This window comes from Ovis canadensis, chromosome 11, assembly GCF_042477335.2.
Source record: "Ovis canadensis isolate MfBH-ARS-UI-01 breed Bighorn chromosome 11, ARS-UI_OviCan_v2, whole genome shotgun sequence".
Lineage (NCBI taxonomy): Eukaryota > Metazoa > Chordata > Mammalia > Artiodactyla > Bovidae > Ovis > Ovis canadensis.
The window spans coordinates 20049536-20069753 of NC_091255.1; the positions used below are offsets into that span (position 1 = coordinate 20049536).

A 20218-nucleotide genomic window follows, 5' to 3' on the forward strand; every position below is an offset into this window, starting at 1 on the left:
ATCTGAACAACAGCAATAAGCACAAGGCAAGCTGGGCAACACCGAGGAGGCAAATTTGTATTCTTTGCCCCTGGCATGTTCTTTTCATCTAGTTCCTCTCTCTCTTTGAGAATTTGGCAAGTCCTGGTACTACCTGGGGCTCCTGAGGATGGGACTTATCCATCTCTAGGGTCGACCAGATGCCTACACTGAGGGAAGTTCAATACATTTTTGTGGACTAAGTAACTTCTCAAATAGACCTCCTCCCAGGCAAGTCCCATATCCTATTTTTATTGGAGTAGAAGATGAAGTATTCAAGACACAAACTTCATAGAATTTTCTTTTTAATCAACTTCATTGAGATACAGTTTTACATACAATAGATGGCACCCATTTAAAGTATCTATTGGATGAGTTCTGACAAGCGACAAGTTCTGACAAGTTCAGCATTGATATAACCACAAAAACAAGATAAAGACTATTCCATCATATCCAAGAGTCCTGTCTTGTCCCTCTGCAGATAGTCCCCATTTGCATCAGCTCCAGGAAACTTTTCCCTGGCAACTCCCTATCACTATAGATTAGTTTGCATTCTCTATCAGTTCAGTTCAGTCGGTCAGTTGTGTCTGATTCCTTGGAACCCCATGGACTGCAGCACACCAGGCCTCCCTGTCCATCACCAACTCCTGGAGCTTGCTCAAACTCGTGTCCATAGAGTTGGTGATGCCATTCAACCATCTCATCCTCTGTCATCCCCTTCTCCTCCTACCTTCAATCTTTCCCAGCATCAGGATCTTTTCCAATGAGTCAGTTCTTCACATGAGGTGGCCAAAGGATTGATATTTCCAATTCAGCATCAGTCCTTCCAATGCATATTCAGGACTGATTTCCTCCAGGATGGACTGACTGGATCCCCTTGCTGTCCAAGGGACTCTCAAGAGTCTTCTCCAACACCACAGCTCAAAAGCATCCATTCTTCGGTGCTCCGCTTTCTTTATAGTCATCCGTACATGACCACTGGAAAAACCATAGCTTTGACTAGATGGACTTTTTGTCAGCATTCTCTGTAATTACACGTAAACAGAATCACACAGTATGTAGTCTTTTGTGTCTGGCTTCTCTCTAAAATCTAATGATTTTAGATTCATCCATCCATATGAATCCATACTTAGATTCATTCATTCATTCATCCATCCATCCATTCATCCATGTGATACATTTATTGGTGAGTAGTGTTCCATTGTATGGATATAACCACAATTTGTTTATTCAGTCACCTGGTAATGGGCATTTAGATTGCTTCCAGATTTGGCTGTTGTAAATAAAACGTCCATAAACGTTCATGTACAAGTTTTTGTGTGGAAATACGTTTTCATTTCTCATGGAATTTTCTAGGACTGGGGTAGAGGTAGCCAGGAGTAAGGAGACAAGAAAAAGCCTTCCCTCATCTGTTAAGTCAATAAACATTTATGAGGATGGTGACGTGCCAAGCCTGGACTACAGGCTAAGACAGCCAGGACAAAGAGGGCTCTTATGACCTTTCAGTGTGGTCAGCACCGTGGCAGAAGTGCCCTCTGTGGAAGGGGGCCAGCCCAGCGAAGGAGGCCAAGAGGGCCTCAAAGGTCTTCAGACCACAGTCCACCAAGAAGGCTTCATTTGGAATGCAGGTGTGCGAGGGAACATTTTTTAATGGCTCTGAGGGAAAGACTTTTAAATTAAATTATCATATTTTTTTCCCACTTAACACCAAGGTAAATTTCCCTAAGAGATGGGAGTTTCCACTGGGAGGAGAGAGAACTGTGGACAGACCCCTCTGGGGACAGTGAGTCTGCGTAAGGTTTCTGGACAATCAGAAAGAAAAGTATATTCGTGTAGCACAAACTTGGTGGCTCAAACAAAAGACATGGATTCTCTCATGGTTCTACAGACCAGAGTTTGGAATCACGGTTGTGTGGGGCCACACTCCCTCTGGAGCTTCTAAAGGAGATCCTTCCGATTTCCTCCCTCCCTTTCCCTCCCACCCCTCTTTCCTTTAAGACCTAAATCCAGGATGACGTCACTTGAAATCCTGAATTGATTGCATCTGCAGAGACCCTATCCAAGTAAGATCACCTTCACAGGTACTGGGGGATAAGATTTGGTCATCTCTTTCTCAGGGCACAGTTTAACCCACTGCAAATGGTGAACTACCAGGAGTTTAAAAAACTCTGGCCCAGAAGCTAAATAAAATAATAGTAATAAAATGAAAGTGAAAAGTCACTCAGTGGTGTCTGACCCTTTGTGACCCCGTGGACTATATGTCCATGGAATTCTCCAGGCCAGGATACTGGAGTGGGTAGCCTTTCCCTCCTCCAGGGGATCTTCCCAACCCTGGGATTGAACCCAGGCCTCCCACATTGCAGGTGGATTCTTTACCATCTGAGCCACAAGGGAAGCCCATTAAAGTCAATATTATTAAGAGTTTCCTACATGCTAAGATCTGTCCTGAACACTAGACGCAAATTCTCGCATTTAATGCCCCTGGCTGTTCTGAGGCACGTGAGGTCACTGGCTGCAGCCCGATGAAGGAGGAAACCACGGGTGGTGCCAGGCACTTGATTAACATGCTCACAGCTGCACGGCAGTCTGTCCAGCCCCAGAGCCACTGCAGCACTTTACAGGTGATGCAGCAGGTGTCCCCCTAAAGTTCTTGGAGGTCTTGGACATCTTTCTCCTTTCAGGGCTTGGGGGAGTTGAGGTGGGGGAGATCCTTCCCCTTGGGAAGGGGACAGAGGTGGTGAGTGAATCTCCTGCCAGCTGGCTTTGCCCACGAGTGCTTTTAACCCTTGAGCCTGGGAGCCACCACTGAGTCAGAAGGGCCAGGCAGAGGCCCACACACAATCTGGGAAGAGAAGCTAAGGCAACATGATGGTTTTGAAACATGCAACTCAAGAGTGGGGCAGGAGACCCAGAGAGGTTAAGAATGAGGGTGCTCGGGGTGAGGCTAGTCAGCAGCTGAGCACTGCCTCGGGCATCTCTTCCAACTGGGGAAGAGGTTCGCACTGCCTGGGAGTCTGGGTGGGCCAGGCAGCCACTTTCTTGGCCTGGCATTTAGGAACAGGCTATGGAAAGCAAAGTCCTGACTGTACCACCAATGACAAGAGGCAAAGGGGGCAGAGGGGCCCTCTCCCAGTTTAGCCAGTCCTCCTTTCTATATTCTCTTCTCCCCGTTCTTCCTTAGATAATTAATCTACTTTCTTCAGGTCATCAATTTTGAAACCTACCCATTGCCCAAACCAACCCACAAAGAGCTGAGGCCAGTAACTGACAATCTCCAGCTTCAGTGTGGGTTGAGCAGTTTAGAAAAGCACTCAGCACAGATTCATTACCAGGCATGTTAAAATAAATGTCACTATCACTTAGGTGCTAGGCAGCTAGGCGTTATTTATTTATATGACTGTGTCAGGTCTGAGTTGCCACAGGTAGGGTCTTTGTTGCATCATGCAGGATCTTTCCTTGCGGTGCACCGGCTCTCCAGTAGTGGTCCATGGGCTCAGTGACTGCAGAGCACAGGCTTAGTTGCTCCACAGCATGTGGGATCTTAGTGCCCCGACCAGGGATCGAACCCGCATCCCCTGCATTGCAAGGCAGATTCTTAACCACTGGACCACCAGGGACATTCCAGCAAGGTGTTCTTATACATTACCTTTTTAACCCACAGTTACCCTGTTAGGTAAGATTATTATCTCTATTTCAAAGAAATTGAGGTTCAAACAGGTTAAGGTCTACCTGACTCTAGAACATTTGCCCTTATCCCCCCATACATCAGTGGTTCTCAAAATGTGGTCCCTGGACCAGTGGCCTTGGCATCACCTGGGAATTTACCAGACCTGAGAATGCTGGGGCTCTATCCAGAATCTGATATTCTTTGGGAAAAGCCCAGCCGTCACCCTCTAGGTGATTCTGATGCAAGTTTGGAAACAACGCCCTGCAGTATCCTACCCCCTTCAAAGATTCGGGCAAGCCAAAGTTCTTTTGTAATAGGACGTCCAGACTGACAGATGAATGAAATAGCCTCTCTCCAGAGTTTAGTAAAGACTTTCATCTAGTTCTCATGAAATCTTTGAGGACAAATGAAAAGACCAGTGAGAAAGGAGGCTGGTAAAACACGACAGTGTGTCTTCAATCCAGAGGCACAAGTAAGACCAACAGCAGTTGGACAATCAAAGAGTGCTGATTAACAGGTCAGTACAAATCTGGCAGGAAGTCTCCACCGAGGAGCCACAGGAGTCCACCCAGTTTGACTTTTTACTCAATGATATGGAAAATGACATAGCATCAGCTTGGTAGGTGTCACAAACTGGAGGAAATGGTAAATACATCAGATAACAGAATGAGAACCAAACATGATTTTGACCAATCAGAAGGAGACATAGATATGAAATCCAGCACACGATTGCCATGTATGGTTGTGTAAGCTGTTGACTACCCAAGTGAATTCTTTGAGTTGAGAAACTAAATGGGGGCTGAAATTCAGGCAGCACTTCACTTAATTCCACTCAAAAGGAGAGGAACCTTTAAAAAATTCAAATCAAAGGTATTTTATGAATTTGCAACATGCTGGCTCACCTTTTTCTACTGGAGTAAAAAAATATACATGACATAAATTTGTCATTTTTTAAAAATTACAACAGTTGGAAGTGTCTATTAAACTCTTTTTAATGTAGCACCATTCACAGTGGGGCAAGATTCTTGATTTCAGGCAGGGCAGAGTTTTGCGTGTGGGTTTCATGGAATATGTAGAAATTACCTGGATAAGCAGTGGCTGCTGAGTCAAGGATCAGAAAACTAGGGGCATGTGAGATCTTGTTCTTGCATCAGCTCCCTCCCAGGGCACCAGCCATCACTTGAAGCAGGCATCCTTGGGAGAGCTGGCTATGAGTTGGCAGACATCCGACATCTCATCCACATACAACTGGCAGATGAAGAGCTAGCTGGTCCTTCTCCTTCATGGATTTCCCTTTGTCAGAAACCTAGGGCACATATTCGTGGGGAGGCTGCAGAGCGTCTGTGAGCTGGGCTTCGGTGTATAATAGCTGCCTGCCACCATCTCCCATTGCACACTCCATCATGGAGTCCCAGGACACCTTGGGAGCTTAGATCTGCAGGCAGCACGGCTTCAGATTTTTCTCCACTTCATCCGTTTCCTCCACGCAGACAATGATCAGGAAGACTGAGTTCTCCAGCTGGTCTAACCAGCAGGCCTCCACCTTGCTAAGCCGCACTCCTGCTCACCATGGTGACACGTGAACTCCCGCAGGCTGCTGATGTTTCGTTCCTGAGCGTTTCTGTAGGGCACCAAAAGAACACTGAGGATTTTCTGGACCATCAGTTGCTATGGGAGGAGCTCTCGGTTGCTATGGGAAGAGCTCTCGGTTGCTATGGGAGGAGCTCTCGGTTGCTATGGGAAGGTAAGCAGCCAGAGCACAGCTCACACCGTAGAGCTTACACTGATGCGCAGGGCAGCAGGGGGTCAGACTCTGGAGGTGCCTGCAGCCACAGCTCACTGGCCTTGCAGGGGGCTGCCCCCTCAGGGAGTTTTCCCAGTGGGAAAATATTTTTTCCATTCTGTTTGCTGTTCTTTCACTCTCTTGATAATGTTTTTTGAGGTACAGAGATACTTAATTTTGTGAAGCTTATCTTTTTTTCTTTCCTGTCACTTGTGCTTTCGGTATCACGTTTAAGAAACCATTGCTAAGCCTAGAGTCATGAATATTTTCCTGTATAATTTCTTCTAGGATATAGTTTTAGCTTTTAAACTTAGGTCTTTCATCCATTTTTGAGTCTGCATATGATATAAAGTAAGAGTCTAAGTCCATCCTGTGCATGTGAATATCCACTTTTCCTAGCACCATTTTTTTGAAAAAACTGTCTTTTCCCCATTGAATGGCTTTAGCTCCTTCATGGAAAATCAACTGACCATAAATTTGAGGGTCTGTTTCTTGGCTCTCAGTCTATTTCTTTAGTCTATATGTCTATATGTCAATACCACACTGTTTTGATTACTGTAAGTTTGTATTATAATTTGAAATTGGGAAACCTGAAACTTTGCTCTTCTTTAAAAAATTTTTGGGGGGAGGGGACTATTTAGGGTTGCTTGACATTCTACATGAATTTTAGGATGAATTTCTCCATTTCTGAAAAAACTACTATTGACCCGTCACTTTTGATATTTAAAAAAAAAAAATCAGTGCCACCTGTCCATAGTGGAGAGTGGAGAAGGGATCTGCATAGAAGCAGCTTGAGCCAATATTGCTCCGTGGCAGCCAAAGAATGAGTGACATTTTTGTTGTTGTTTAGTCGCTCAGTTGTGTCTGGCTCTTTGTGATCCCATGGACTGTAGCCCACCAGGTGCCTCTGTCCATGGGATTTTCCAGGCAAGGATACTAGAGTGAGTTGCCATTTCCTTCTCCAGGGGATCTACCCTACTCAGGGATCGAAACTGTGTCTCCTCCATTGCAGGCAGATTCTTTACCACTGAGTCAGCAAGGAAGCCCCAAGTAACTCTGGACTCTGTTTAAACCAGTGCAAGAGGAGAGAGGGCCCTGAGGCCTGTGCTCCACCCACTCAGGCCCACATTTTTCTAGAGGACTCTTGAGACCACAGATACTGTCTCTAGGGACAGGATAATATATACTGTGAACAGTCCTCAGTTGAGGAAACTTGGGAGATGACCAGGTAGAGTCAGAGGAAGGGGTTGCGTGTGTGTGTGTGTGTGTGTGTGTGTGTGTTCAGTCACTCAGTCATGTGCGACTCTTTGTGACTGTATGGACTGTAGCCCACCAGGCTCCTCTGACCCTGGGATTTCCTAGGCAAGAATACTGGAGTGGGTTGCCATTTCCTACTCCAGGGGATCTTCCTGACCCAGGGATCAAACCTGCGTCTCTTACATCTATCTCCTGCATAGACAGGCAGATTCTTTATCACTAGCGCCACCTGGGAAGGGGTTGTATGGTAACTTTCAAATATTTGGATGGGCCACCCTACCCAAACTTTCTCTCTCTTCTTCTACCTATAAAACAAAAGCTTCCCCTACAGATGAATGAAGACGAACAAACGATCTGGAGCTAGTCAAGGCTGTCCTGTTTCTAACATTGGTGAAGTTTTTAACTGTTAGATCAGTTCACATCTGTAACAAGCTGCTACCTTGGGACAGTGTCCAAACAGGGCCCAGGTGATGGATGACTGATTCAGTATGGCAATAGGAGTCAACGACCCCAGAGACCGTTTCAGTCATGGAGCAGGGTTTATAAAAGATCCTGTCTGAGAGTGTGGCCCCCTTCTTCTCCCAGAGCCTCTTCTCTGTGACAGGTGCTGCAAGAATGCTGGGAATGACATGGCTGCCAAGAGGAATCTACTTCAAGTGATGTTTCAATGTCCCTCGAGAAGGAGGCAGAGTAACAAACAAAAGAAAAAAGAAGAAAAATAAATAAATGAAGGAGGCACAGTGAAGAATGTCCCTGGTGGTCCCGTGGCTAAGACTCTGCACTCCCGCTGCTGGGGCCTGTGTTCCATCCCTGGTCAGGAAACAACTAAATCCCACATGTGGCGCCACTAAAGATCCCACACACTGCAACTAAGATCCTGTGTGCTGTACCTGAGACTTGATGCAGCTAAATAAATAAACAAATATTTTTTTAAAAGGGAAGGCAAAGTGACGTTCTGGGAAGGGCAGACAGACATAGGTCCCAGCTGGGGCTCTAGTTATACAGTGCTGGCAAGTTACTTTATCTCTCCAAGACCCAGTTTCCTAATTGTACAATGGGAGAATAATACTGACTATAACTGACCGTATGCATACTGTCTGCCCCCAGACAGTTCTGGGGCACCAACTCCCACAGCCTCATCCTCTTGCTTGCAGATCTGGCCAATTATGGTTGCCTTCCCCTTGCCCACTAAGTAGATATGGAACCCTCAAAGGAACCGGTCAGAGTCTCGGCAAGTGATCTGCTCGACACACAGAGAGCCAGGCCTCTCTCTTCCCCTGGGATGGAGTGATGTAAAAGCCACCTGAGCCTCAAGTGCTTTGGGCATCTCTCCTGTTTTGTGGGGAGAATGTGCCTGAGAGTGGAGCCAGTACAGAAGAGAGTCAGCTTAAGACCCGGAGCTAATGAGAGACATCCTGGGCTCATCTGACTCCCTGGATCCAGCTATGCCTGAAGTCCACGCCTACTTTTACCAATTATGTAAGTAATAAATTCCAGGTTTGGCTTGAGCTAATTTGAGTTGGGCTTCTGTCAGCAGGAATCCGAAGAGCTTTCTGCAGAGCAGTTGTGTGGATTCAGAGAAATATTGCCAAGTACCTGGCACTTAGGCAGGCATTTTGGGAGAGCCCAGCAAGCTGTAACCATAATGGATAACAGTGGCGGATGGGAATGGTGTGTTTGAGACAAGTGAGTATGTGATTCCCATGGTGCCAATCAGCATTTCCTTGGCTTGTTCTGAGGGGCACAGGGGGCAATTTCCTCTCCCCTTGGGCCACAAAACTGGATTTCTATAACCACGGTCACCCACAGCCAAGCTCCCTGTCCCACAAAGAGGCCCATCTGCGGTGGGAGAAAATGACACCAACCAACCCAAAGAGAAGAAATGACAGAGGAGGCCAAGAGCGTGAGAGCTGGGGACGGCCGTGCGCCCGGCCACCCGTGTTCTGAAAGTGGGCTGCCCCCTCGCCTGTTCTCCAGGTACCACATGAGCCAACAAACTGCTCTTTTTCTTCAGCTTCAGCTGGATTTCCGTCCCTTGCCAGCAAAGGATTCCTGACTGACACGCCCAGAGGCCGGCTGAGGTGAGGCCGTAAAAGAACCAGTGGGTTGGCTCTGCGGCTGGGACCGTCCATGCCTGGCTCCCGCGTGGGAAAGGCTGGCTTCCTTGCCTGTCAAGCAGCTCTTACATCTGGTGTCTCCCCGGAGGGGGACAGATACTGCCGATGGAGGGTACTGATGTCACGGTCAAATGCCCTCTCCAACCGCCACCCCTCAAATCCTCTGAGTAAACTGTGCCCATAAGCCGTGTGCTATCTGGTAGGTGGGCCAGTCTCAATGACTGCATGGCCTCCTGCCGGTTTGGAGGGTGGGCTGGGTTCCCCTGCGCCACTGGAGGATGAGGGTGAGAGCTTGAGTACTCTGGGCTGAGCCCCCACGGCAGGTTTGACAGGTGGAGAAGTGCGCGGGGCCTTGGTAATACTCGGGGCGCCCCCAACCCCCAGCCCCCACCACATTCTGCCCTGGGTGCCCAGCACAGCGCCCTCCGTCTTTTTATCTGGGTGTCACTCGACAAACGCTGAGCAGATGCTGCGTGCCCGGCGTTGTGCTAGGAACATCGCGACAACCATGAGCAAAGTGAAGCTTATGTTCTAGTGAGGGGAGACAGTCAATAAAACAAGTTTAAAAATTCATAGCATGTATGATGTTAAAAATGCCAATAAACAGAGGAAGGGAGAGAGAGAGTGGGGAGGATGAAGGTGGGTGACTATTTTTACAAAGGTCGACCAAGGACAGTCTCAAGAGAGACATTGGGAAGAGAAGAGGAATGTGCCTGGCATGTTCAAGAAATGGCAAAGGATTGCTGATGGGAATGGAAAATGGTGCAGCCATGTTGGAAAACATTTTAGCAGTTCCTCCAAAAGTTAAAGTTATCCGTTGAACCAGTCAAGTCCACTCCTCGCCATAGACCCAAGAGAAATGAGAACATGTGTCTACCCGAAGACGTGTCAATGATGTCCACGATGTCCACAGCGGTATTGTTCATAATAGCCAACAAGTGGAAGCAACCCAAATGTCTATCAATGGACGAATGGATAAAGAAAATGTGGTATATCCATGCAATGGAATATTATTCAGACTTAAAAAGGAATAAAAGTGCTGATCCCTGCAAAGGACAACATGGATAAGCCTTGAAAATATTATAAGTAAAAGAAACTAAGTCACCGAAAAACAAATGTTGTATGATTACATTTATATAAAATGTCCAGACTAAGCAAATCCATAGGGACACAAAGGAGCTCAGTGGGTGCCAAGGGCTGGGGTCAGGGGTAATGATGGCTAATGGGTCAGGATTTCTTCTGGGGTTGAAGAAAATGCTCTGGATTTGGATAGTGGTGATGATGGCACAGCCTTGTGAATGCACTAAAACCACTGAATCATATACTTTAAAAGGATAAATTTTATGGCATGCACATTTTAATCTCAAATTTTTTTAAAGACTTTAAGAAATAAGGAGACCAGTGCCCCTGAGAGAGGGAGAGTGACGTCTGGAACACAGCAGTGTAGAAGTGGCTCAGGGGCTCAGGGGGCTGGCTCAGTGGTAAAGAACCCGCCTGCCAATGCAGGAGACGCAGGTTCGTTCCGGGGTCCAGGAAGATCCCACATTCCTAGGAGCAGCTGAGCCCTTGGGCTGCAACTACTGAGTCTGTGCTCTAGAGCCCACGACTGAGCCCATGCACCCTAGAACCTGCGCTCCGCAACCAGAGAAGCCGCTGCAGTGCGAAGCCCACACCCCGCAACCAGAGAGCAGCTCCTACTCAGTGCAGCCAGAGAACAGCCCCCACAGCAATGGCGATCCAGCACGGTCAAAAATAAATGAAGGAAATTATTTTAAGAAAGCACTCAGTGTGTACTTGAAGCGACATAAAAGCGAGACTAATTAACCCCGTTGCGGCCCCCGTCTTTTCCCTGTGGGGAAGAGACCTCTGGATCCTCAAATGGTGAGAACCAGTGACCACAGCTCTCTGTGGGCCTGGTTAGTTCAGATTTCTCCACAGCTGAGGATTCTCACTCAGTCCCTCCCACTCCAGGGGACAAACTGAGGAGCTCTGGGGAAGAAGGGCCACCTGACTCCAGGGAAAGACCCCTGATGTGAAAGGAGCCCTCCCAAGCTCCACGATCTGCTTCGCTGGACTAGTCCTTCACTCCTTCCCCCTTGTGGAACCTGCGCTGGGCCCTCTGAACCGCAGTTTTCCTGCCCATCATTGGGGGGGAAAGGGAAATGAGCCCTTGGCCCTGGCCCGGGGCTTGATGCAGTGAGAGGAGACCATGCCTTTGTGTGAGGGGGCCAGGAAATTCTGAACCTCTGAACCGACGCCCTGGGGCCCAGGTCAGGGTCTGCTCCCCGGCTGCTGATGGGAGCTGCCAGCAGGGGAGCCCTGGGAAAAATAAGTTTCCACCAGTGATCTGGAAAAGCGGGAAGGGCTTGGAAAACAAGGCACTGTCCAGAAAGATGGGGAGGGGGTGCGGGCTGGACAACCCTGGGTGTTTGGAGGTTGAAGTGCAAGGACACGAGGCCGCAGAGACTCAGACACAACTGAAGCAATTTAGCAAGCCCCGAGGTCACCGTGCACGCCGTCAGGGTGGCCCCGTTTCCTCTCGTCCTTTGCAGGATCCGCAGACGAGTCTATGTCAGAGACCCCGACACTTGAGGCTCAAAGGGTTAAAGCCACCGAGCTAGAGGTGCGGCTGGGAATTCAGCTCAGGTCTCTGTGGCTGCACAAGGTCCTTGCTCGTATTCACGTCCCTCAGTGTCATCGCCTGGCAGCAGGACTAGCCAGAAATCAGGACGGCGGCACAGAGGGCAGGCCCGGACCCCAACCCTAGAGGTCGGCTGGAAACCCCTGTCCTGAAATCGGCCTGGAGCTGAAAGGACGAGGTTCCAGGTCCGACTCCAAGCCGGGATGACTCTAGATCCCCACCTAGTGGTGAGAGGAGGGTACTGCCGCACCGACCCCGCAGTTCAGTGAGACAGGCACAGGCAGGTCAGCAGCGACCCACTCTCCAGCAACAAACACCCCCTGTCTGGGCCTGGGGTGAGAGAGGCCCAGGAGAAAGGGCCTCTTAGGAGGCAGAGGAGGCCCCACCAGCTGGCACCAGTGGGCTTCACTGCCCTCCGGATTTCTCTGTAGCAGCCTGGTCAAATGTCGGGGCTCTGTGCTCAGCCACAGACCCTCCAACACCCAGCCCCCTACCCCCACCCCTTAGCCTGACATCCAAGTCTAGGACAGGTACCCCTGGCTCAGGGACTTGGTGGTCTGTCACCCCAGATGGTTAGGGTCTCAGTGGCCCGAGGTGGTCTCCAGGGTAGAAGGGGTCACCCAGCTCTGGTGGGCTCAGCCCTGGCTGCTGCCCAGGCCGCAGGAGAATTTGCCCTGCCCCCAGATGGCCCCCAGGTCCCATCCTTAAGCTCCTCCAAAGGGCCAAGTCCTCCCCAGGAGGGGCAGGGAATCAGCGTTCACTGCATCAGGTGCTGCTCTAAACAGCCCCTCATTTCAGCCTCAAACAACCCCGAGAGCTAAATACTATAATCTCCAGTTTGAAGAATCGATGGGGAGGAGTACACTAATGTGCCCACATCACAGGTTCATTGAATCAGTTCAGTTCAGCCACTCAGTCGTGTCCGACTCTCTGCGACCCCATGGACCGCAGCATGCCAGGCCTCCCTGTCCATCACTGACTCGTGGAGCTTGCTCAAACTCACGTCCAACTATAAAATGATGTGAGCGACACCCACTCAGAAGGGAGAAGGCCAAAGGGAAGGTTCTTGGAGAAGAAAGTGATTCCAGGCAGAGGGCAGGGCATGAGTGTGAGAAGTCTCTGAGGCAAGGCCAGAAGGGTTACCCCAGACCTGGGTAGGTGGACAATGGGGTGGAGGTGTGCGGGGTGGGGCTGGGGAGAGGTGGACTGGGGTGGGGGGGGTTGTAGGCAGGACTCATATAAGCCCCTCTCCCAGGCTTGACCCCAAGAGCGCAGGAAGACTTTGGAGGGCATCAAGTGACCTTATCTGGTCTGTATTTCAAGAAGGTCCTGCAGGCAGGAAAGATCAGTGGGCAGACATGCTGGGAGAGTCCCACTGGTCCTGGGCAGAGGGCCTTGCCCTGGAGTCGCAGGATGGGGGACGTTTTTGGCTCAAGGCAGGGGTTCAGAGGCAGCAAAGACCCAGAGGCCAGAGAGCCCCAGAGCCCTTGGGGAAGAGAGTCACCCAGGGTGGCTGGAGAGCAGGGTGCGAGGGCTGGGAGGGCCGAACATAGTCCATTCAGGCTACTGTAACAAAATTCCAGGCTGGGTTCCTTGTAAACAACAGACATTTCTTTCTCCCAGTCCTGGAGGCTGGAATTCTGAAATCCAGATGCCAGCATGGTCCGATGAGGACCTTCTTCCAGGTCGCAGATGTGGAGGAGAGAGTCTCTTTCTTTTCTTTCTTTTTTTTTTAAACTTTGTTGAGATATAATTTATGGGATATCTTTTATGACAGCACCGATCCCATTCAAGAGAACCCGATCCTTACAACCTAAGCAGCTCCCAGAGTTTCCACCTCCTAATACCATCACTTTGGGAGTTAAGTTTCAACATGAATTTTAAGGGGACACAAACGTTCAGACCATACAGCAGCCTGGAGGCTTCTCCTGAAGAGACAAGTCCTCAGGCAAGATACCTGCCCTCCCCCAGGCCTCAGTTCCTCAGAAGAGAGAGGAGGAACTGTCTTTAGTCGACTCCAAGTGAACTGCAGCTACTGGTCCAGGGCCGGGCACACACAGCCTGAAAGGATCAGGTAAGGGCTTCTGGAGGGGGCATGTCATTCATTCACTTATTTGGTCACTCATTCAGCAAATGTTTCTTGCACCGCTTCCACGTGTTAAGCAGTTTTAGGTCTGGAGACCCAGAAATAAGCAAAGCAGACACCAGCACTGCCTTGCAGGAGCCAATGACCTCATAGGAAGTGTGTTAGCCACTCAGTCATGTCCGACTCTTTGCGGTCCCACCGACCACAGTTCACCAGGCTCCTCTGTTCATGAAAATTCTCCAGGCGAGAATACTAGAGTAGGTTGCCATTTCCTTCTCCAGGGGATCTTCCAGACCCAGGGATGGAACCTGGGTCTCCTGCATTCTTTACCATCTGAGCCACAAGAGAAGCTCCTAGGAAACAGAGACCCTAAACAAACGTGTCCCTTCCCAGAGGAAATGTGGCAAGGCCAAAAGGTAGTGTGGGAAAGGGCTTGGACCTAGCAAAGTGGGGCAGGGGGAGAACCTCAGAACTTCAGAGAGGCTGGAGCTGCCTTCTCCACGGAAAATCACCCCCACCAAGAGGGTGTAGGCTTGTCTCTATGTGTTTGCATGCACAAATATCTGTATGGTAGGTACAGGTATATGTCTGTAAGTGTGTCTGTGTGTGTCTGTGGGCATTTGTGTGTCTAAGTGTGTTTCTCTGTATGTCTCTGTGCATCTCTCTGTGTGCGCAGGTCTATATGGGTTTGTGTGTGGTTGTTAAATGCATGCCTGGATATGTAGGACTGTCCATATATGTACACATTTGTGTGTCCGTGGCGGGGTTAGCATGTTACATCTGGGTCTCCATGTATGTACATGCATATGTGTGTGGGTGTGTGAGTGGCAGGGTGGCCAACTGGGTGACTTGCTACGATCTAAAGAGTTTCTCAGAAGTTGACCTATCAGTACGAAAGTCAGAACTGTAGGAGACACAGTCACGTCAGAGTTGTGGGAAGCCAAAGCTGGGAGGGTGGACAGCCCCTCCAAGGAGGAGATAAGACCCAAAGTGAGTATCACAGAGTGTGCATGCTCAGTTGTGTCTGACTACATGTGGCCCCACGGACTGCAGCCTATCCATTTCCTCTGTCCACGGAAATTCTCCAGGCAAGAATACTGGAGTGGGTTGCCATTTCATTCTCCAGGGGATCTTCCCGACCCAGGGATCGAACCCATGTCTCCTGCATCTCCTGCAGTGGCTGGAGGATGCTTTATCACTGTGCCAAAGTGGGACAAGGCTAAATTAGAAGGCGGGTGGCCTGGACTGAGTACCCAGTGGGATGGGCAGCAACTCTCAGGGCTCCAGGAAGGAGCCCAGGCTTGGGGTTGGCCAGACCATGCCATGACCCAAGTTTTGCTTCTTAGCAGCTCTGTAACCTTGGGCAGGTCTAAGCCTTGGTTTTCTCCTCTGTAAAATGCAATGAGCATATCCACTGCCCAGCTGAGAATGAAATAAGAAAAGGCATGCCCAGCATGGGCACACGGTGGGTTTTCCACAGCTCCTCCCCTCGGGCTGAGGAGAAGGTGTCGAGGGGCCAGAGGATACCTTGTTCTCTAGGGGATGGAAATGAAGAGAGCAAACGTGCCTGAGCTTAGCACTCGCTGGGTGACGTCACCTCTGCTATGGTTTTACCCAGAGGAAGTCACTGCCCCTTGGGTGGGGGAGGGGGCCTCTGCTGGGCTGACATGAAGCAGGGTGGCCACCCTTCCCCTGATGTCCTGGCCTTGGGCTCCAAGCCAGGCTGCTTCTCCCATGGACACGTGGCCTGGTGGGCCAAAGAGGGCACCCGGCCCCTTTGCCCTTTCCCAGCCGCGAGGCTGACTCTCACCCATCATCACTTCATCAGCTAACATTTCCAAGGAGCAGGCCCGTGGGATTGTGAAAGAACTCTTCCTTTATTTACTGGATGGCTTGGGGGCACGTCACTTCACCTCCCTGAACCTCACTGTCATCGGCTGTGAAATGGGGATTCATCATGAACACCCTGCCAATGAAAGAAAAAAATAGTAAAAAGAAAAGGGGGCTTCCCTGGTGCCTCAGATGGCAAAGAATCCATCTGCAGTGCAGGAGACCTGGGTTTGATTCCTGGATTGGGAAGATCCCCTGGAGAAAGGAATGGCAGCCCACTCCAATGTTCTTGCCTGGAGAATTCCATGGACAGAGGAATTCTGTCCTAGTGGGCTACAGTCCATGGGGTTGCAAAGAATCAGACAGGACTGAGTGACTAACACTTGACTTTCAGTGAAAGCCCATACACAAAGGTGCTTTGACTGCTCCCCACCCCCCACCCCCCACCCCAAGCCTTACTCCAGCTAAGGAATTAGCCCGTTGGGTATCCTAGGTCTGGGAGGCACCCTTAAACAAGAGTACCTGAATGTCCTCATGAGTATGTACCTGAATGAGTATCCCCTTGTCTCTTTTGAAGAAGTCACAGTCAGCGAATAAACTGCGGTGCTGGGTGCCCAAACCACCCTCCATCAAGCTACGCCTCTGCTGCAGCGTGTACCAAGGAGCAATCTGGCTTGGATGGGGGAGGAACCACATCCCACAAGGATGCTGGAGGCAGCTGGAGCCAGCCGGTTCCGGAAGTGTTCAGGACCTGGAATGTGATTTCCTAATTGTGAATTCATTCTGGCCACCAGCCCTGCCCCCACCCCCAGGAATCTCATCAACAGCCTGTGTGGATGACCTGGCCCATGTCCAGGCTTAGGTTCCTCAAACTTAAATGGAAGTGGAGTCCCAGCCTTTTATCTATAGACCAAGACTGGGGGTTGGAGTCTTGGCAATGGCAGATCAAAATCACCTGGTCGCTCACAGACCAATTTGATTTTACTCCAAACCACTTATTTTCAGGAGGAGGATTTGGGGCCCAGAGGAGGAAGTCACATTGTCTAAGGTCATTAGACATTGGAGGACATTCAGGTACAGCGAGTCAGAGCTTGACCTTATACCTATCCTCCCAGCTTCAGCGGTAGATGGACCTGGAGAGAACTACTAAACTTCCAGGGTTTGATCCTCTCCTGGGTTACGCTGTGCTGAAGGGGAAAGAGCTGGAGGCCAAGTACAGGAAAGACACCGGCTGGGGTCACACAACAAGCTGGTGAAGTGTGTCCTGGCTTTCTAGCTGTGGACCCTTAGTTAATAAGAAGGGAGGTCATCTCTGGGAGTGAGATGACCAGAGCTCCTCCGGGGACCTTAAGCATCAGCTGGAAGCAACCTTTCAACCCCGCCACCGAAATCAACTTGGACCTCACACTCCCTCCTCCCCATTCAAACCTGACCCAGAACCTCGGTGGCTTGTAAACCCAACCCTGTCGGGCTGACTTCTGGGGCCTTCTCAGTCCCCACCACTGAAACAAAGCAGACCTGAAGCCTCCCCAGGCGTCTGGCACCCGGGCCTATGCGGGCAGGACCCTGGGGATGAAGCTTTGCACCCTGGGTCCGGCCCGTCCCTTCACCCCACACCTTCGAGGGCCCCCACTCGTCCAGCGCGCGACGAGACCAAGCCCATAGCTCCGCTTTTGAGACGCCCGGAAGGCGGTCGTCCGGCTGCCTCCGGCTTCGGGGGGGAACGCGAAGGCTCCAGCCCGCGGCGCACGCAGAGGGCGGCCGGGCCGGGCCGGGGCGGGCTTGGGGGGTGTTTGCAGGTGGGGATTCGCAGGCCGGGAAACTGGCCCGGCAGGGCGGTCCCAGGAAAAGGGAAGAAGCCCCCCACCCCATCCCGAGCCTCGGGCAATTCCATCCTTGTGTCTGCATCCTCTGTCTGGAGTTTCCTTCGGGTGCGCGGAGCGCCTCGATCTCTCAGCGGCCTGCGTCCACCCCCTGGCCCTGTGGCCCAGTCTCGGAGAGGATCCTGCCGCGGCTCTGGGTCCAAGGTAGGCTCCAGCCCGGGGGCGGGCTGTCCGGCTGCCGCTCGGCCCCTGGCCTGGAGCGCCATCTGGTGGACATGTAGGGGGTTGCCACGGCCTGCGGACAGGGCCCGCTCCTAGTCGGTTCTCCGCCCGGAGCTGCGGGAGAGGGGCGCTGGGCAGAGGGGCTGCCGTCGGCTCCGGGAACCAGGTGCTTCAAGGAAGAAGTGAGCGGTAGGGGGAGAGGGTCCGCGCCTCCAGAGAGCACAGAAGGAGCTCTAGGTGCAAACCAAAGTCCCCGGCGCGTTCTGGACTGAGACAGGGATGTACTCAGCGAGCGGGAACAGGTTGCACTGCCAAGGGCGCGCGTAAGGCAGTGCCTAGATAGGACCCGGAGCTCAGGCTCCGTCCCCTTGGCCCCTGACCCCCGGGAGCGCACAGGTCTCCCCTCTGCTGCCCAGGCCCTCGGCCCCTCGCCGGACCGTGTAAATGCCCAGCTGGTGCTACGGACTTTGGCGTCCAGGGAAAGGAGAGGACAGAGTGGGATTGGATTGGGGGTGCTTCCGAAAGCCGGGAAGAAAGGCAGGCTCAGAGTTTAAACCTCGGTTTCACAGAGGCTGTCCCCTGAACCGTCCCTTTTCCCGGGACTTGGGGAGGAGGGCGGGTAGGGGCCTCGCGCTGGGGCTTTCACCTGTGGGGTGTCCTGGGGGCGCGTCCAACTGAACGCACCCCTCTGGCTCAAGGGGTTGCCCTGCATGGGGTACCTTGGGGAGGCCGGTCCCAGTTCTGCGTCCTTGGGGTGGGACTGGGGGAGGGCCGGGCCACTGGTGCTCAAGATTTCCTCCGAAGATAGGAGAATGACTTGAGGGCTGGGGAGACTTGGATTGACAGAAGAGAAAGCGAAGTCCCTTTGGCTTCCCAGGGTGGCTCAGATGGCAAAAAATCCGCCAGCGATGTGGGAGACCCTGGGTTCGATCCCTGGGTGGGGAAGATCCCCTGGAGGAGGGCATGGCAACCCACTCCAGTATTCTTACCCTATGGACAGCGGAGCCTGGCGAGCTACAGTTCATGGGGTTCACGAAGAGTCGGACACGACTGAGCAACTAAGCTCAGCACAGGTCACGCAATCATTGCTGCCTAGCCGCTAGGGGTCTCATGGAGAGCCCCCTCCTCCCCCAGCCTCCAAGCTCCCCTGTGAATCACACTCCTAACCCCAACACCAACACGCACAACTCCCTCCCACACCCCCTCGGTGCCAGCGCTCAGCGACCCGTGGCGACGCATCAGGTCAGCAGCGCCCATCACGCCCAGATTCGCTGGTCCGCTGGGGATCCTGCCGTCTAGGGCACCCCCCGCCCCGGTGCCAGGCCCTGAAGGGTTAAAGAGGCCTTGGGGGCACCGGAGCGGCGGGACGCGGGGCGCCTGGGCTAATTGGCGACCCGGGAACAATGAAGGCGGGGAGGCGGGTGGCTTAATTGGGATAGAGAGCGCCCTGGCCTTTGTCTGAGGCCCGACCGCGCGGGTTCCCGCAGCAGAACGCAGGAGGCTCGCAGCTGGGACCCAGCGCAGGGCGGCGAGGGCGACCCCGGGAGGGGGGACAGTGAGGTGGGGGGCGGCGGTGACGGGGGAACGGCTCCCCAGGCCGCGCTCGGGGCCCCGGGGGGTCTCGGGGCCCTGGAGGATCACTCCACCCCACCGGGGCGCTGCAGCCGCCCTGCGGCGAGAAGGCGGCCGCCACCAAGCCGCTCTGCGCGGCCGTGACCGCGACCCTCCTCGGGAACCGGGTCTTCCCGCTGGCGCGGCCGCGGCGCCAGCTCGATGCTGCCCCCTGGCGCCAGCAGCCCGCTCCGCAGCCTCTTCACACTCTCCCTGCTGCTGCTGCTGCTGAGTCGCTTCAGTCGTGTCGGACTCTGTGCGACCTCATAGACGGCAGACCACCAGGCTCCTCTGTCCCTGGGATTCCCCAGGCAAGAATACTGGAGCGGGTTGCCATTTCCTTCTCCAATGTATGCCTGCATGCTAAGTCGCTTCAGCCGTGTCCGACTCTGTGCGACCCCATAGACGGCAGCCCACCAGCCCGTGGAAGTGTCCATGGGATTCTCTAGGCAAGAATACCAGAGTGGGTTGCCATTACCTTTTCCCCATTCTCCCTAGACAGTGAGAAATCAGAAGAAACCCACGCGCCCTTCTTCAAATGTTAGAGACCTCCAATAAACACACTGTCCACGCAGGGTTTTATTTGAGCCGAGAAAGGGGCCTTTCTGCCCCGCCCTGGTCCTGAACTGCCCTCCTGCACGCCCGAAGGTCAGAGGCAGGGAAACCCCAGTTCACCCTCCCCAGAGCCGGGACAGTCTTCTGCGCCCTCGCACTGGTTCACGGGCCGACACCCTCCCCCGAATTCAGCGTGGCGTGGGGGCCGGCTCCCTCCCTGGAAGAGGAGGACACGATTCTCTTCTTTGCAAATGGATGAGCCCACGAAGGTGTCCAGGGAGCCTGGAGGCCAGTTCTCCACCCTTCCTCCATCTTACCGTCCCTGATGTCCCTGGTGAACTGGAAGCCAGCGCCTCTCGGCCTCGGAAGTGCCCAGGTTGAGCTGCCTGCTAAGCCAGGGCATCATGGACACTCACACGCTTCAAAAAGAGGAAGCAGCTGGGAAGGGGTGATGCTGAGGAATGGGCAGACCCCGCGGTGGTCTGAGGGAATGACTTGCCGCTCTCCCACCCCTTCCACTGCTAGGATTTGGGGCTGGAGACACCTGTCGGCTGGGTGAGGAGGGGTGGAGAGGCCGTCCTCCTGGGGCAGCAGCTGTCCTGGCAGAC

At 52.5% G+C, this 20218-nt stretch overlaps 1 pseudogene; it reads right to left on the reverse strand.

Moving 5' to 3' along the window:
* Positions 1–4861: 4861 nt before the first annotated feature.
* Positions 4862–8857, reverse strand: LOC138414805 (gamma-interferon-inducible-lysosomal thiol reductase-like; annotated as a pseudogene).
* Positions 8858–20218: the final 11361 nt, after the last annotated feature.